This window comes from Antechinus flavipes, chromosome 6 (assembly GCF_016432865.1).
Source record: "Antechinus flavipes isolate AdamAnt ecotype Samford, QLD, Australia chromosome 6, AdamAnt_v2, whole genome shotgun sequence".
In the NCBI taxonomy this organism is placed as follows: domain Eukaryota; kingdom Metazoa; phylum Chordata; class Mammalia; order Dasyuromorphia; family Dasyuridae; genus Antechinus; species Antechinus flavipes.
In genome coordinates, this window is record NC_067403.1 from 207406045 (window position 1) to 207421147 (window position 15103).

The 15103-nt window shown below is 34.4% G+C and overlaps 1 pseudogene; it reads right to left on the bottom strand.

The window, feature by feature from the left end:
* Positions 1–486: 486 nt before the first annotated feature.
* Positions 487–845, bottom strand: LOC127541517 (60S ribosomal protein L34-like; annotated as a pseudogene).
* Positions 846–15103: the final 14258 nt, after the last annotated feature.

Here is a 15103-nt window from a genome sequence, read left to right on the forward strand (position 1 = left end):
AGAGGACAACAAATAGAAGGAAAGCAGAACAGGTTTGTCTGTTCTGAAATGGTATATTTTCATCACTGATGATATTGGAGTGAACTAACTTTTTACTCATGATTGATAATGAAGAAATAGAATTATGCTTATTAAGAGAAATTTAGAAAGAACATCTAGGCCAGAACAAGCACATACTAAATAAAGAAAGACATGAGGGAGGCAATACATCTTCAAAAAGTTAAGGAAACCATTTGCAATACAGCTCAAGAAATAGACTATATAAAAGAATAGAGGGAGAATCCTAGACAGTAGTAATACTCAAAAATGATGTGATCAAAAGAGAAACTCAAAAACTAATAGCGAATTTACCTGCCTACTTTTTCTTCTTATAAAATCTTTATGATAATAATCTACATACATGCTAAGAATATTCTGTATGAAAATAAAAGAAATCAGAAAACTTATTTTTCATTTGATTTTGATTTTTATCATTAAAAGACTATATCATTTTAATGTACTCTTTTGACTTTGTGTTTGTGCCTTCAACACCTTCATGACAATTTTCTGTTCTTCAATCAGAAAAGCATGTTTGATGCTGTCATACACATATTTAGTTCACGTGAAGCCACCATTAGCCCTGATAACATGCTTTTTTGTCTTCAATAGCCTTAAAAGAATTTTAGGTTTCACTGCACAACACCTTGAAGCCTTCTTGGGCACATACCACATACTGATTTTGATGTTTTTCCAACTTTCTTGCTCTAAAAGTAAATAATTCTGTCACCTGGAGTTCATGACAGCCAAGTTTTGTTGGAAGCTGTATTATAGGACAACCTACAGCATTATGTCAGACACTGAACCATTTTTAATTTCTTTTTTTCCCATTTTTAATTTCTAACACTGGAAAAGGGCTTGATTTTTATTTTTTTCTCAATTTTTCTCAATTACATGTAAATAAAAATTTATAACATTTTGAAATATTGAATCCATATTCTTTTACTACCTCCCCTACTCCTTGAGAAGGCAAGAAATTTGATATAGATTATACATGTGCAGTCATGCAAAATATTTCTAAATTAGTCGTGTTGCAATAGAAAATGCAGATTAATAAAAAACAAGGAACAATAAAAATTTAAAAGTATCTTTTGATCTGCATTCAGACTACACCAATTCTTTTTCTGAAGGTAGACAACATTTTTTATTTATGTTTATTTTATCATAAGTCCTTATTCTGCTCATTTCACTTTGCATCAGTTCATGTAAGTCTTCCCAGGTTTTCTTATAGCACAATAGTATTCCAATACATTCATATAGCACAACTTTTTCACCCATTCATATAGCACAACTTGTTCACCCACTCCACAGTTAATAGGTATCCTCTCAATTTCCAATTCATTGCCACAACAAAAAGAGCTGCTATAAATATTTTGGCATATAGGTCTTTCCCCCTTTTTCTTGATCTCGCAAATAAATATCTAATAGTGGTGGTTCTGGGTCAAAGGCTATCCACATCTTCTTTGGGCATAATTCCAAATTGTTCTCCAAAAGAGGTGGATCAGTTCCCAACTCCACCAACAATGTATCAGTGTTCCAGTTTTTCCACATTCTTTCCAATATTTGTCTTTTTCCTTTTCTATTATATTAGCCAACCCAATGGATATAAGGTGTTACCTCAAAGTTGTTTTAATTTTAATTTCTTTAATCAATAATGATTTAGAACATTTTTTCATATATTATAGATAGCCTTGATTTCTTCTCCTGAAAACTTTCTGTTCATCTCTTTTGACTATATTTCATTTAGGAAATGTCTTGTATTTTTATAAATTTGACTCAGTTTTCTATGTATTTGAAAAACATGGCCTTAATCAGAGAAGCTTGCTGCAAATTTTCCCAGTTTCTTGATTTTCTTCTAATCTTGCTGTTTGCGCAAAAGCTTTTTAATTTAATGTAATCAAAATTATCCATTTTACATTCTGTAATATTCTCTATTTCTTATTCAGTCACAAATTATAGTTCACCTATCCATACATAAGACAAGTAAACTACTCCATATTCTCCTAATTTGCAATCAAGAATTCACACGGGGCAAGTGCTCACAAAGTGGTCAGAAAAAGCAATACAAAGACACTCTCACAGTGTCTCTTTAGAGCTTTAGAATCAATTGTATGACATGGGAAACACTGGCACGGTACTGCCCAACCTGGTGTGCCCTCATCAGAGAAGGTGCTGTGCTTTATGAGCAAAACAGAATTGCAAGATATCCAGAGCTAGAGAAGCTATCCCGGAGATCATCTGGACTATTTGTGTCCAACCTGTGGCAGAGCATTCTGAGCTCATATGGGTCTGATCAGCCACAGTTGGATACCCTGTAACTTGACTCTAACATAGTGTTGCCATTTTGGTCCTCTTCAAGAACAAAGAACAATCACCAACCTTTTGTGGCTAAATCATGTATCCGTTTTGATTTTATCTTAAAATATGCTGTGAGATAGTGTTCTATACCATGTTTCTACCAAACTGCTTTCCAGTTTCCTAGTAGTTTTTGTCAAATAGTAATTTCTTGTCCCAACATCTTGGATCTTTGGATTTGTAAAACACTAGATTACTATGGTCACTTACTACTGTGTATCATGTATCTAATCTATTCCATTGAGTCACCACTCTTTCTTAGCCAGTACCAGGTTGTTTTGATGATTATCACTTTGAAATACAGTATGAGATCTGGTATTATTAAACCATCTTCCTTCACATCCTTTTTCATTGATTCCCTTGATATTTTTTACCATTTTTTTCTAGATAAATTTTTTCATTACTTTTCTAGCTCTATAAAATAATTTTTGGTAATTTGATTGGCATGGCACTGAATAAGTAAGTTAATTTCAATAGAAATGGTATTTTTGGTCCATTGGTTTGTCCTAAATGTTCTACATTTAGATTTACTTTTATTTGTGTGAAAAGTATTTTGTAATTGTACATATACAGTTCCTGGGTTTGTGTTAGCAATTAGATTCCCAAATATTTTAAATTGTCTGCAGTTATTTCTTTCTATCTTTTCCTACTGGACTTTGTTGGTAACATATAGAAAAGCTGATGATTTATGTGGAATTTTGGAAAGCTCTGTAAATGATTTTCTAAATCATTCAACTTTAAAATAGCATAGCTTACTAAAATGTGCAAAGAATACAAGATCACAATGCATTTTTAAGTAAATCAAAATAAAAAGAACTTCATCTGGTAAAGCAAAAGACAGTTTAAGGACTCTCCTCCAATAGTCTCATGCATATATTTAGACTTTACAAGATTTCTTGATAAATACAACCACAGGAATAATCCTGTTCAATGACCCTTTGATTATTAATGTCAACTGAAATGTAAAACAGGTAGGCATATGCTTATCAAAGGCATTTGCCAAAGTCATGAAGGATATTTTACACAAAGTCCAAGTAGAAGAAGGATTCCTTATAGAGGATAAGGTCCTTAGTATGCTCTTATTAGTGGATAGCATTGTGCTGAACATTGTAGTCTCCATAATGAGATATCTGATTAATCAAAAGAGATTAGCCCAAGAGAGCATGGATGAAAAACTAAAGTGGATAGAAATGGCTTATTTTACCAACTATGACATCCAACTAGCTGATCAATCTATTATGTTAAGATATCAATATGTAGTCCAAATTTTAAAATATCTCAAATTTTTTAAAAAATATGTTTCTATCTTATTCATATACTTCCTAGGTTTGTGTTAACAATTAGACTCCCAAATATTTTAGGCTGGTCTGCAGCTATTTCAACTGTAATTTCTCTTTCTATCTTTTTCTGCTGGATGGGACAATTTTTTTTAATAACTCAACTTTCAGGCTTATTTTTGCCCCTTACATATAGATCTCAAAATTTTTAGACTTTCAAGTCTAGACATATAGTGGGATCACCATGATCCAAGCTAGGAACAGTATTCAAATAATAAAAAATTTATTCAAGACTGAAATAAACAGCAAATAAAAAGGGAGTATTTTTTTTCACTTTCTAAAAAGAATCACCTCAGTTGCTTTCACACTAGAGTAAGCTGGGTCTGAAAACTCTCCAAAAATTCATACCTCCAAAAGGTATGGTTTGGATAACATCTCTCTGAAGCCACAGGAAAAAATTGAAACTTCATTAAGGATATCTTACATATCTTTTCTTGGAGCCTTGTCAGTCTCAGCACTTTACAAAATGAAGTTATTTTCTTTCTTTGTCCCACAGGAGCTTAAGACATTCTAGAGCTTGTGACATGTTCCTTCATACCACTGTCTTTCTTCCCAGGATATCATTGTTACTCACCTTCTCTTTCCCAGAATCCTGTGTTTCCCCTCCAATTTATAACTTCATTGTGGTCACATGATTTTGTAAAAACTTTTTTTCTTTTTCTCTGTTGATAAATAATTGGACTCTGAACCAAGACTCCCTAGGAAATGTAGTACATATTGAACATATCTGTTATAAACATCTATGGTAGTTTTATACATAGACTTTTTTGATCCAGAATAAAAAAAAAAAAAAAAAAAAAAAAAAAAAACAGAGAGCAGGAAGTAGCAAAAGGAGGAGGGATTGTATTGAGAAATTTCACTATACTTCAAATCTCAAGTCTTTTCTCAGTGGAAAAACCCTTATTATCTACATAAATGTTATTGCGGTGATGGTATATGGTTGTGAATCTTGCATATTTTGAGTGATATGAAGAGAACTAGAGAAAAATATTTTAGTTTCAGGCAACCTACAACACATTTCCAATGATAATCTAAGTTGCATAGGACTATCACTAAAGAAATGCATGCACAAAAAAAAAAAAGATGCAATAGCTATACAAAGGCATAAGTTGTCAAATTGTCTGACACCCATTATATATAAAAGGACCTAGAGAAGGCTTCCAGAAAATTAGATAGAATGCCCATGGGATATCCATGAGAGAACGTGAAGAATTGTTCTGGTTGAGAACATTTACAGTAGTAGCAGAAATATCCCCATTGGTGAAATCATAGATCCATGGAATTTGAATGTTCTTTTTTTGCTAAGGTTAACAACATGTATTACACAAATTATCTCAATTTGTTTCTCACTAAAAACTTAGGCTGTAGGTACAAAATGTATTATCATCTTCTTTTTTTTACAGATAAGAAAACTAAAACTTGAAAAACTTAATAACTTTTCCATAGTCACCCAGATAAAGGTGGCATTCACATCTAAGTCATTTTGTAAAAAATGAAATCCATTGCTTTCCTTGGTCCTGTATTTTTCTTTCTGCTATGTGCAATGAATTATTGATATTTTGAACAACATTCTTCTTCCTTAATTATGGAGTTACCTTTTCCATTTTTTTACCCAAGATTATTGTGATCTATTATTATAAAATCCCCTTTTTCAGTATCCTGGGACAAAGTGCTTCTGGGCCTGATCACCTGAATTTTCTTTTCTTTTCTTTTCTTTTAAGTAACTTTTTATTGACAGAACCCATGCCAGGGTAATTTTTTACAACATTATCCCTTGCACTCACTTCTGTTCCGATTTTTCCCCTCCCTCCCTCCACCCCCTCCCCCAGATGGCAAGTAGTCCTTTATATGTTAAATAGGTTACAGTATATCCTAGATACAATATATGTGTGCAGAACCGAACAGTTTTCTTGTTGCACAGGGAGAATTGGATTCAGAAGGTAGAAATATCCCGGGAAGAAAAACAAAAATGCAAGCAGTTTATATTCATTTCCCAGTGTTCTTTCTTTGGGTGTAGCTGCTTCTGTCCATCCTTGATCAATTGAAACTGAATTAACTCTCTTTATCGAAGAAATCCACTTCCATCAGAATACATCCTCATACAGTATCATTGTTGAGGTATATAATGATCTCCTGATTCTGCTCATTTCACTCAGCATCAGTTCATGTAAGTCTCGCCAGTCCTCTCTGTATTCATCCTGCTGGTCATTTCTTACAAAACAATAATATCCCATAACATTCATATACCACAATTTACCCAACCATTCTCCAATTGATGGGCATCCATTCATTTTCCAGCTTCTAGCCACTGCAAACAGGGCTGCCACAAACATTTTGGTACATACAGGTTCCTTTCCCTTCTTTAGTATCTCTTTGGGATATAAGCCCAGTAGAAACACTGCTGGATCAAAGGTATGCACAGTTTGATAACTTTTTGAGCATAGTTCCAGATTGCTCTCTGGAATGGTTGGATTCGTTCACAACTCCACCAACAATGTATTAGTGTCCTTTTTTCCCCACATCCCCTCCAACATTCCGCATTATTTTCCCCTGTCATTCTAGCCAATCTGACAGGTGTGTAGTGGGATCTCAGAGTTGTCTTAATATGCATTTCTCTGATGAATAATGATTTGGAGCATATTTTCATATGTCTATAAATAATTTTAATTTCTTCATCTGAGAATTGTCTGTTCACATCTTTTAACCATTTATCAATTGGAGAATGGCTTGATTTCTTATAAATTAGAGTCAATTCTCTAAATATTTTGGAAATGAGTCCTTTATCAGAACCTTTGCTGATCACCTGAATTTTCACCAAAGCAATTCTTCCTTTTCTTTTTCACTAATCCACTAATTGAAGATATTTTCTTAGTTCTTCCATGCACCTTCACTTCTCATTCTCACTCCCTCCATATGTTCAATCCGTTGCAAAATCTTATCATTTCACTCCTTTTAGACCACACCTAATTCATTCAACTCCAGTAACTCCCTGTTATCTCTAGGGTAAAATATAAATTCCTCTGTTTATCTTCTTCACAATCTGGTCTCTAACTCTTCACCCTGGTTGAACATTGTGCTCTCTCTCCCACAATTTCCAGTCAATCTAGCTATCTTTCTAATTCTCACAACACTCATCTCCCAAGTGCATACTCTTGAAGAGACTATTGCACAAGCTTGCAAAGGTACTCCTTCTTACCTCCACCTCAGAATTCCTCTTTTCATTTAAGACAGAGTTCAAGCATCATCTTTTGCATGAAAATTTCCCTCACACTCCTTGTTATTTAAGTACCTTGTATACATTTGTATTAATTCTTTTTATGTTTATTTGAACTTGTGTTCTCTGTGCTTAGCTTGCCAAATAGCATGTGCTAAATAAATGTTTATTACTTGAATAATTTCACTAGGAATATCAGAAAAGGTCTATAATAAAAGGTGACATTAAACAAGATTTGAAGAAAACTAAGTTGAGTAGCAGTCCCAGTTTAATTTCCAATTCCAATTTGCTTTGGCAGATTGGAACCCCACCTTGTCAAAGATTTGAAATTTCTAAGGTTGCCCTTAGGACCCTGAGGGATATTACTGTCACTTCACAAGCTCCAACTGATGGGTTCCCTAGCTACATAGTTAAGTACTTTCAACTAGAGGTATTTACTAAAGTAACTAAGAATTGTTAGTATAAGTCATTCCTCCCAAAAGTCTGTTATACACCCTTCTACAAGTAAATACCAGTTCCAGGGAAAGTAGAGTAAATCTTAGACAGAACACATGGCAAAGGCATACCTCACAGCTCCTAATTGAATAGAAATTCTTTTTTTTTCTTGGAGTTGTCATGAAATTTCCCAAAAGCACATAGCTTGATCTTGTAAGTTAAAAAAAAAAAGTTTGACAGGTTCATCAGAGTCTGAGCAACTAGAGATAATAACAGCATCTGTCAATAACTTTAGGAGCAGAATCCAATGAAGAACCAGCTTGTGTCACCTCCTAATGAAAGCCTATCCTTATGTTCATTCATTTTGTGATTCAATTTACTGATAGGAATGGAAGTTGGATGAGTGAACCAGAGGAAGTACTACACAGGAATTTTCTAAGGAGGAGGTAAGGAAAACATGTAATAGGGAAATAGGGAAACAATCCAGAAAAAAAAAAAAGAGATGGGAGGTAGAATTCATATGTAAGGAATCCCAAGCTGGCTCATTTGACATAAACATAGATTGAATGAAGGAGAATAATTTTCAATAAGGCTGGAAAGGTAGAATGGAACCAAATCTTTCTCAGATAATATTTTACACATGTCACATTGCTCAGTGTTGTGTTTAGAGAAATCTTGGACATTCTTTGAGCAACCCCAGGAAGCCCATAATTCAGATTCACTATATTGGATTGAATCTGATCACAATTCCTTCCATCTTCTTATAGTCTTCCCCAAGCTACCATTTGACATCATTATATCTGAATGTTCTTGAAACCCAAGAACTCCCTGGGAGATGAGATTCTTACTAGCTTTAGCAACTGCCTCTCTTCTGCAGGAATGTAAAGGAAATCTTCATCCCTTTTCATATAACCAAGTCAGAAGACAATGGGAAGATCCCTTCTAAGAGAGAGAATTTAAATTTATGGGATGTCTAATTCAAAATGTCCAATAGGTAGCTGTTGTTGTACTAAAATTTTAGAGAGAATCTAAAGCTGAACATAGAGATCTGGGAATCATCCTGAAATATCATAATTAAACTCACTGGAGCTGAAAGGATCTCTAAGCAAAAGAATATAGAGAGAAATAGAATAGGATCAGGACGGAGTCTTGGAGAATGCCCACAGTTCATGAGAATCACATGAATGAAGTTAACAAAGGAGAATGAGAGTTGTCAGACAGGTAGGAGAGTCACAAAAAAAAACAATATGAGGAGAAAAGGATTGACTATCCAGGAGGAAAGTGTACAGCAATGTAAATAATTTAGAATTAGGAAAGGATAACCAATGAGACATGCCTTGATGGAATAATTACAAGATCATTAGTAATTTTAGGAACAGTTTCCATTGAATGTTCAGGTCAGAAACTAAATTCCAGAAGATTTAAAATAGAGTGAAATGAAAAGTGATGGTACTGAGTAAAAACACTATTTTAAAGTAATCTCCCCAAGAAAATGAAAAGAAATAAGGGACAATAGTTAACAGGAATGTACGATTCAATATGGAGTTTGGGTTTGGGTTTGGGGTTTTTGAGGATGGGACTTTAACATGTTTGTAGGCAACATGGAAGGAGCCAGTAGGTAAGGAAATATTTAAGATTAATGATAGTGTGAACAATCAATAAAGCCTTAGAAAGTTCTGAAAATGTTAAAGAGGGAATTGGCAAACAGGAACTATAACTCCCCATCATGGTTGAAAGCTAGTAAACATCTAGAAATATAAGAAAAGAGTTATCTTTTCTGGTTAAAAATTTTGCTTTTAAAAAAGTGATATTGATGTGCTTTGTTTTTATATAACATAATTTAAAGATTATTCCTAATTCATGAGAGATATTTTGTAACAAAATAAAATAGTTGAGTAAAATTAATAGTATCGTGACCTCATCTGCAAGTTCATGAAACATTATCATTTCATATTTGTGGCACTTCCCCATTACTCTATTTAAAAAAAAAAATCTATGTTTGCTTCCTTCTACTCCCATTCCACCAGGGCGGGGTGCAGGGGATGAAGAAAAAAAGAAAAGAAAATGGCTTTCAACAAATATGCATAATCAAGCAAAATAAAATCTTCAAGTGACTTTATACAAAAATATCTCTGTCTCATTGTGCATCCTACATTTATCCCCTTCTATAATGTTTCATAATTGGTTCTCTGGAATTCTGATGGGTCATTATATTGAACAAAATTCTTAAAAGCTTTCAGAGTAGTTTGTTTTTACAGAATTGTTATAGTCTAATAATAATAATTATATATTATTATAATGATATGTAATTATAATAATGCTATATAGTATTATGTAATAATAATATACCCCCACCCTAATTTGTTCTCATGATTCTACTCATTTTATTCTTTGACAGTTTACCAAAGTCCTCAAAATTATTCATTTTTACAATATGAATGTTATAGTATAAGTATACATTGTTCTTCTAGTTCTGTTCACTTCATTATGTCTCCATTTATATATGTGTTTTCATGTCTTTTCAAAATCATCTGTTTCTTCATTTCTTATAGCCCAATAGTATTTTATCCCACATTCACAAACCACCATTTATTCTTCCATTTCTCAATGAATGGATTTTCCATTAATTCCCAGTATTTTTGCCACCTACATCATTGCCAAAACCAACTCCAGAAGAAATCAAAGCAATATGTAAAGGTCCTATATGTATATATGCTAAAATTTTGAACAAACTTTACATTTTTTCACTACAGGAAAACATAAAATTATAGATTTATACTTGGAATGAATTGTACTGGTCATGTAATCCAACCCTCTTATTTTGCAAATGAAGACCCTAGGCCTAGATTATGTAATTTGTCCTGTGTCACATAGCTAGTAAGTGTCTGAAACAAGATTTGAATTCAAGTCTTCCTGATTCCAAGAACAACTCACTACCTATTATGCAACCTCTCTTTTGCTCTGAACAGGAAATGAATAGGAAAAAAGTGTCCTGCACTTGACTTCAGAGATGAGGGGAAGAGACAGACTTTATGTAAAGGAAAATTACCAGATCTTTCACATTCTTCCCAGACCTACCCTGTGGCTGATTTTTTTTATCCCTATAGACTAGATAATGAGCCCATATTCTTGTGTATAGAGTATTGCTTTTTTTTTTAAATAATAGCTTTTTATTTTCCAAATACATGCAAAGATAGTTTTCAACATTCACCTTTGCAAAACCTTGTATTCCAAATTTTTCTCCTTTCCCTTATCCTTTCCCTTAGAAATAAGCAGTCTGATATAGGTTAACCATGTACAGTTTTTCTATACACGTTTCCACATTTATCATGCTGCACAAGAAAAATGAGATCAAAAAGGAAAAAAAGAGAAAGAAAACAAAAAGCAAGCAAACAAAAAGAGTGAAAATATATGTTGTGATCCATATTTCCCACAGTCCTCTGAGTGCAGATGGTTCTCTCCATCACAAGACCATTGGAACTGGTCTAAATCATCTCAATGTTGAAGAGAGCCACGTCCATCAGAATTGATCATTGTATAGTCTTGTTGTTGCCCTGTACAATCATCTCCTGGTTCTGCTCACTTCCCTCAGCATCAGTTCATGTGAGTCTCTCCAGGCTTCTCTAAAATCATCCTGCTGATTGTTTCTTACAGAACAATAATATTCCATAACATTCATATACCACAAATTATTCAGCCATTCCTCAACTGATGGGCATCGACTCAGTTTCCAGTTCCTTGCTCATGGAGAGTATTGCTGTTCTTGATAGCCATTTATGTCATGGCTGACTCTTCATGACCTCATTTGGGGCTTTCTTGGCAAAAATATTACAGTAGTTTGCCGTTTCCTTTTCCAGCTCATTTTACAGTTGAGGAAACTGAGACAAACAGAGTTAAGTGACTTTCCCAGGGTTACACAGCTAGAAGGTGTCTGAAGTCGGACTCAGGTCCTCCTGACTTTGGGGCTGGTGCTCTCTCCATTGCACCTCTCTCTCTGTCTTTCTCTCTGACTCTGTCTCTCTGTCTCTCTCTCTCTCTCCCATCACTATTCATCTATTTTTTTCTCTCTTTCTGTTCTATTCTCCTACTTTCTCCTTTCTTATCTCTTATTTATCTTCACTCTTATTTCTCTCTATCTCTTGCTCTTTGTCTCTGTCTCTTTCCCTTTCTCTCTCTCTCTCTCTCTTTCTCTCTCTCTCTCTCTCTTTCTCTCTCTCTCTCTCTCCTCTCTCTCTCCCATCACTATTCATCAATTTTTTCTTCTCTTTCTATTCTCTTATCACACTTTCTCCTCTCTTATCTCTCATGTTTCTTCATTCTTATTTCTCTCTGTCTGTCTGTCTCTGTATCTGCCTTTCTCTGTCTCTGTCTCTCTCTTTCTCTCCTCATATACTGTCTCTCTCTCTCTCTCTCTCTCTCTCTCTCTCTCTCTCTCTCTCTCTCTCTCACACACACACACACACACACACACACACACACACACACTTGCATACTTCAGCAGTTACCCAGAGATCGAAATACCCAAACTGTGTGGCCCATTGCTAACAGAGAGCCAAACTTCATTAATACTTGGAGCACTTTAAATCAATATTTAGACATTTAATTATTTTGCTCATTTCAGTTGCATACATTAGTAGGGCCTGATAGGACTATTAGGGCTCCCTGTGATTAACATATTTGAATCAGCAAAAGGTGCCAATTAAAGAAAAATCTACTCATTTCTTGGCCTACCATAAAAATTTGCATAACTTAGCAATTATTTTATCATTTTGAATATCTATTAAAAAGTGGTTTTTCAGAGTTTAATTGTAAGCTATATTCAACATCTTTGAAAGCAAACAGCGTCTTCCATATACTCAGAGTCAAATGTAAAAATTATTTGGGAAGGACTGAGATTGGGAAGTATTTGGAGCATTTCTCTGGCCAAAGTATAGTGTTCACATTGGATCTGCTTCTTATTCAAACAGAATTCATAGTTGCCTGGAGAAGCTTGTATTCTGGTGAAGTTCAAGATTATGATTTGTCCCAACTTTGCACCTGAAGTCCATTGAAAAAAATGAGAATGAGACAAATATTAATAGTAATAACAAAAAATTCCTAACTCACAAAAAGTTAAGAATAACATTTCTAATAGAAAATGACTTTCCTGAATCCTCACAAGCTGTATACTACATAAAATTAAAGGTTTCCATGATATAGAAGAGGAAATCAAATCCACATAGCAAAATGTACATAACTGTACTTGTCACCCTGATTGCTTTAGATGATTTAAATAAAACTTTTAAAAGATGAACTGGAAGGAAGGAGAGAATTTTGAATTCAATATTTTTTTAAATGTTAAAAATTAATATATGATTAATGGAGATGACATAGAAGGAAGAAGAAGAAAGAAGAAAGGAAGAAGGAAGAATAAGAAGGAGAAGGAGGAGGAGAAAGAGGAAGAAGAGGAAGAGGAGAAGAAGGACCAGTAACAAATATTTTTAGTTACCAAAAAATTAATCTTTTTATTCACTTTTGTAATCATCTGCTGAATATGAAACAAAAAGAGCAACATTAGGATAGCACATTGTCCTAGAACCTCTTGGTTCTATATATATGAATTCTTTGAATAAAAAATAAAAACAAAAGCCAAACCACTTAGTATTGCTACTTCTTCTTGTTGTTCTTTCCATTATCTTTCTCCTTCTCCTTTTCCTCTTTCTTTTCCTTCTTCCCTCCCTTTGCTTCAGTTTCTCCAAGTATACAATGAGAGGGGTGATGGAGAGCCACTGAAAAATAGCAAGATCTTTCTAAAAAGGGAAAGGAAGGTTGGGGAGAGATTCAGATAACCTTGAAACTGTGGGTTAGGATCCTAACCTGAGGTCACAATGAACTCACTTATATTTTTTGAGTTCGCAAAGACAAAAAGAAATTCTGATAAAGTTGTTCAAGATGTTTTTTGCTAAAAAGAAAGTACAGCTAACACTGAGGAAAAGAAATGGATTATATAGAAGGTGAACTATCCAGCCAATCTGAATAGGAGACATTTTGTGTTTTAACCACAGATGTTTATACATCTAGTAGATATCTAAGGTGGATTTTGAACCTAAATCTCCTGACTCCAAAGCTAGACTTTCTGTGATTCTCAGATGTGATGGAACATTTAAAGTCATCAAGTTCAACCAATATCTGAGCTCTGTAAATCACAAAATCCTATAGAAAAAAGTCTGAAAATATGAAGCTAAACAAATTCTTAGAGGTCACTTTATAATTTGTGATGATGAGTTTATCAGTTGTGTCTAACTCTTCATGACTCCATGGACCATATTATCAGGGGATTTCCTTGGCAAAGATACCGGCCTGGTTTGTTATTTCTTTCTCAAGGGTATCCCCATTTTACAGGTGAGAAAACAAAATTAAACAGGGTAAAATGACTTGCCCAGAGTCACACAACTAGTATGTGTCTGATCTTCCTGCTTCTGGGTCCAATATTCTATTTATTGAACCATCTAACTGCCTCCAACATTTTATTATACAAGCCCTTATAAAAAGTACATCCTATGTGCCAGATACTCTTATTAGCACTTGAGATACATTAAAAAGCAAGATGAGTCCCTGTCCTCAAGAAGCTCACGTTCTAAACAGGAATATAACATGCAAACAAGTATGAATAAAAAAGATATGTGTCATATAAATTGGAAATAAGGAATAGAATGAAGGGTTTGACATTGAGAATGACTAGGAGAGGTTTCTTGCAGAAGGGAGGATTTTAGCTGAGGCTTGAAGAAGACCAAGAAGGTCAAAAGATCAAAGGGAGGAAATTTCAGATATAGAAGGAAAACAGTAAAAATGCACAGGAAATTTTTGAGTGTGAAGAAAAGGAAAGACATCTGAGTCACTCGATTGTAAGGTATGAGGAGTAGATAAGGATATAAGAGAACTGAAAATATAAAAAGACACAATGTTATGAAGGAGTTCAAAAAACAGTAAGTTTTATAATAGATCCTGGGAGCAATAGGGAGCCATGGCAGGTGAGCTCGGTTCTATGGAAAGATCATTTTTGATAACTGAAAGGGTGATGGACTGAAATGAAACTTAAGGCAGAGAGACCGAACAGCAGGCTATTGAAATAGTCCAGATATGAAATGATAAAGACTTTTATGAAGGCAGTGTCAGTGCCCCATACCATGGGGGGAAAGGAAAGATAGAAAGCACAGGACTTGACAAAGCTGAGTATGTGACAGGGGCAAGAATAAAGAGTGGAGGATGATCCCTAGGCTTGATTGGGTAATTGGGAGGGGAGATGGGGGTATCTTTGATAGTAAGAGGAAGTTTGAGGCAGTGGTGAGGGTTTGTTCACCATAGAAGCTTTTTCATGAAGCTATAAATGAGAATTTTGTCCTGTATTTCATTACCTATGAGAAGGTCTTCAAATACAGCCCATGGGAACTCAGGACTGTGAAGTTTAAAGAAATTTCTTTGGGGAGAAACATAAGCCGTAGTCTTGAAAGAATTTTTATTGCAGCTAAAATCCCCCCAAAAGTAGTCTCAAAATGGAAACTCTGCCTCCACATCTCTTCGCAAACCATGGATCTGAACTGTGGGAAGCTTTTGCTGATGTATCAAAGTCCTCAGTTCAAAAAAAATGGCGCAGGGTGAGATAGAGCCTTTGAAAGTGGGACGTGTTATAAATGAGCCATTTCCCCATGCTACTTATTAAAGGAAGGCTCCTACAAAAAGATGACAT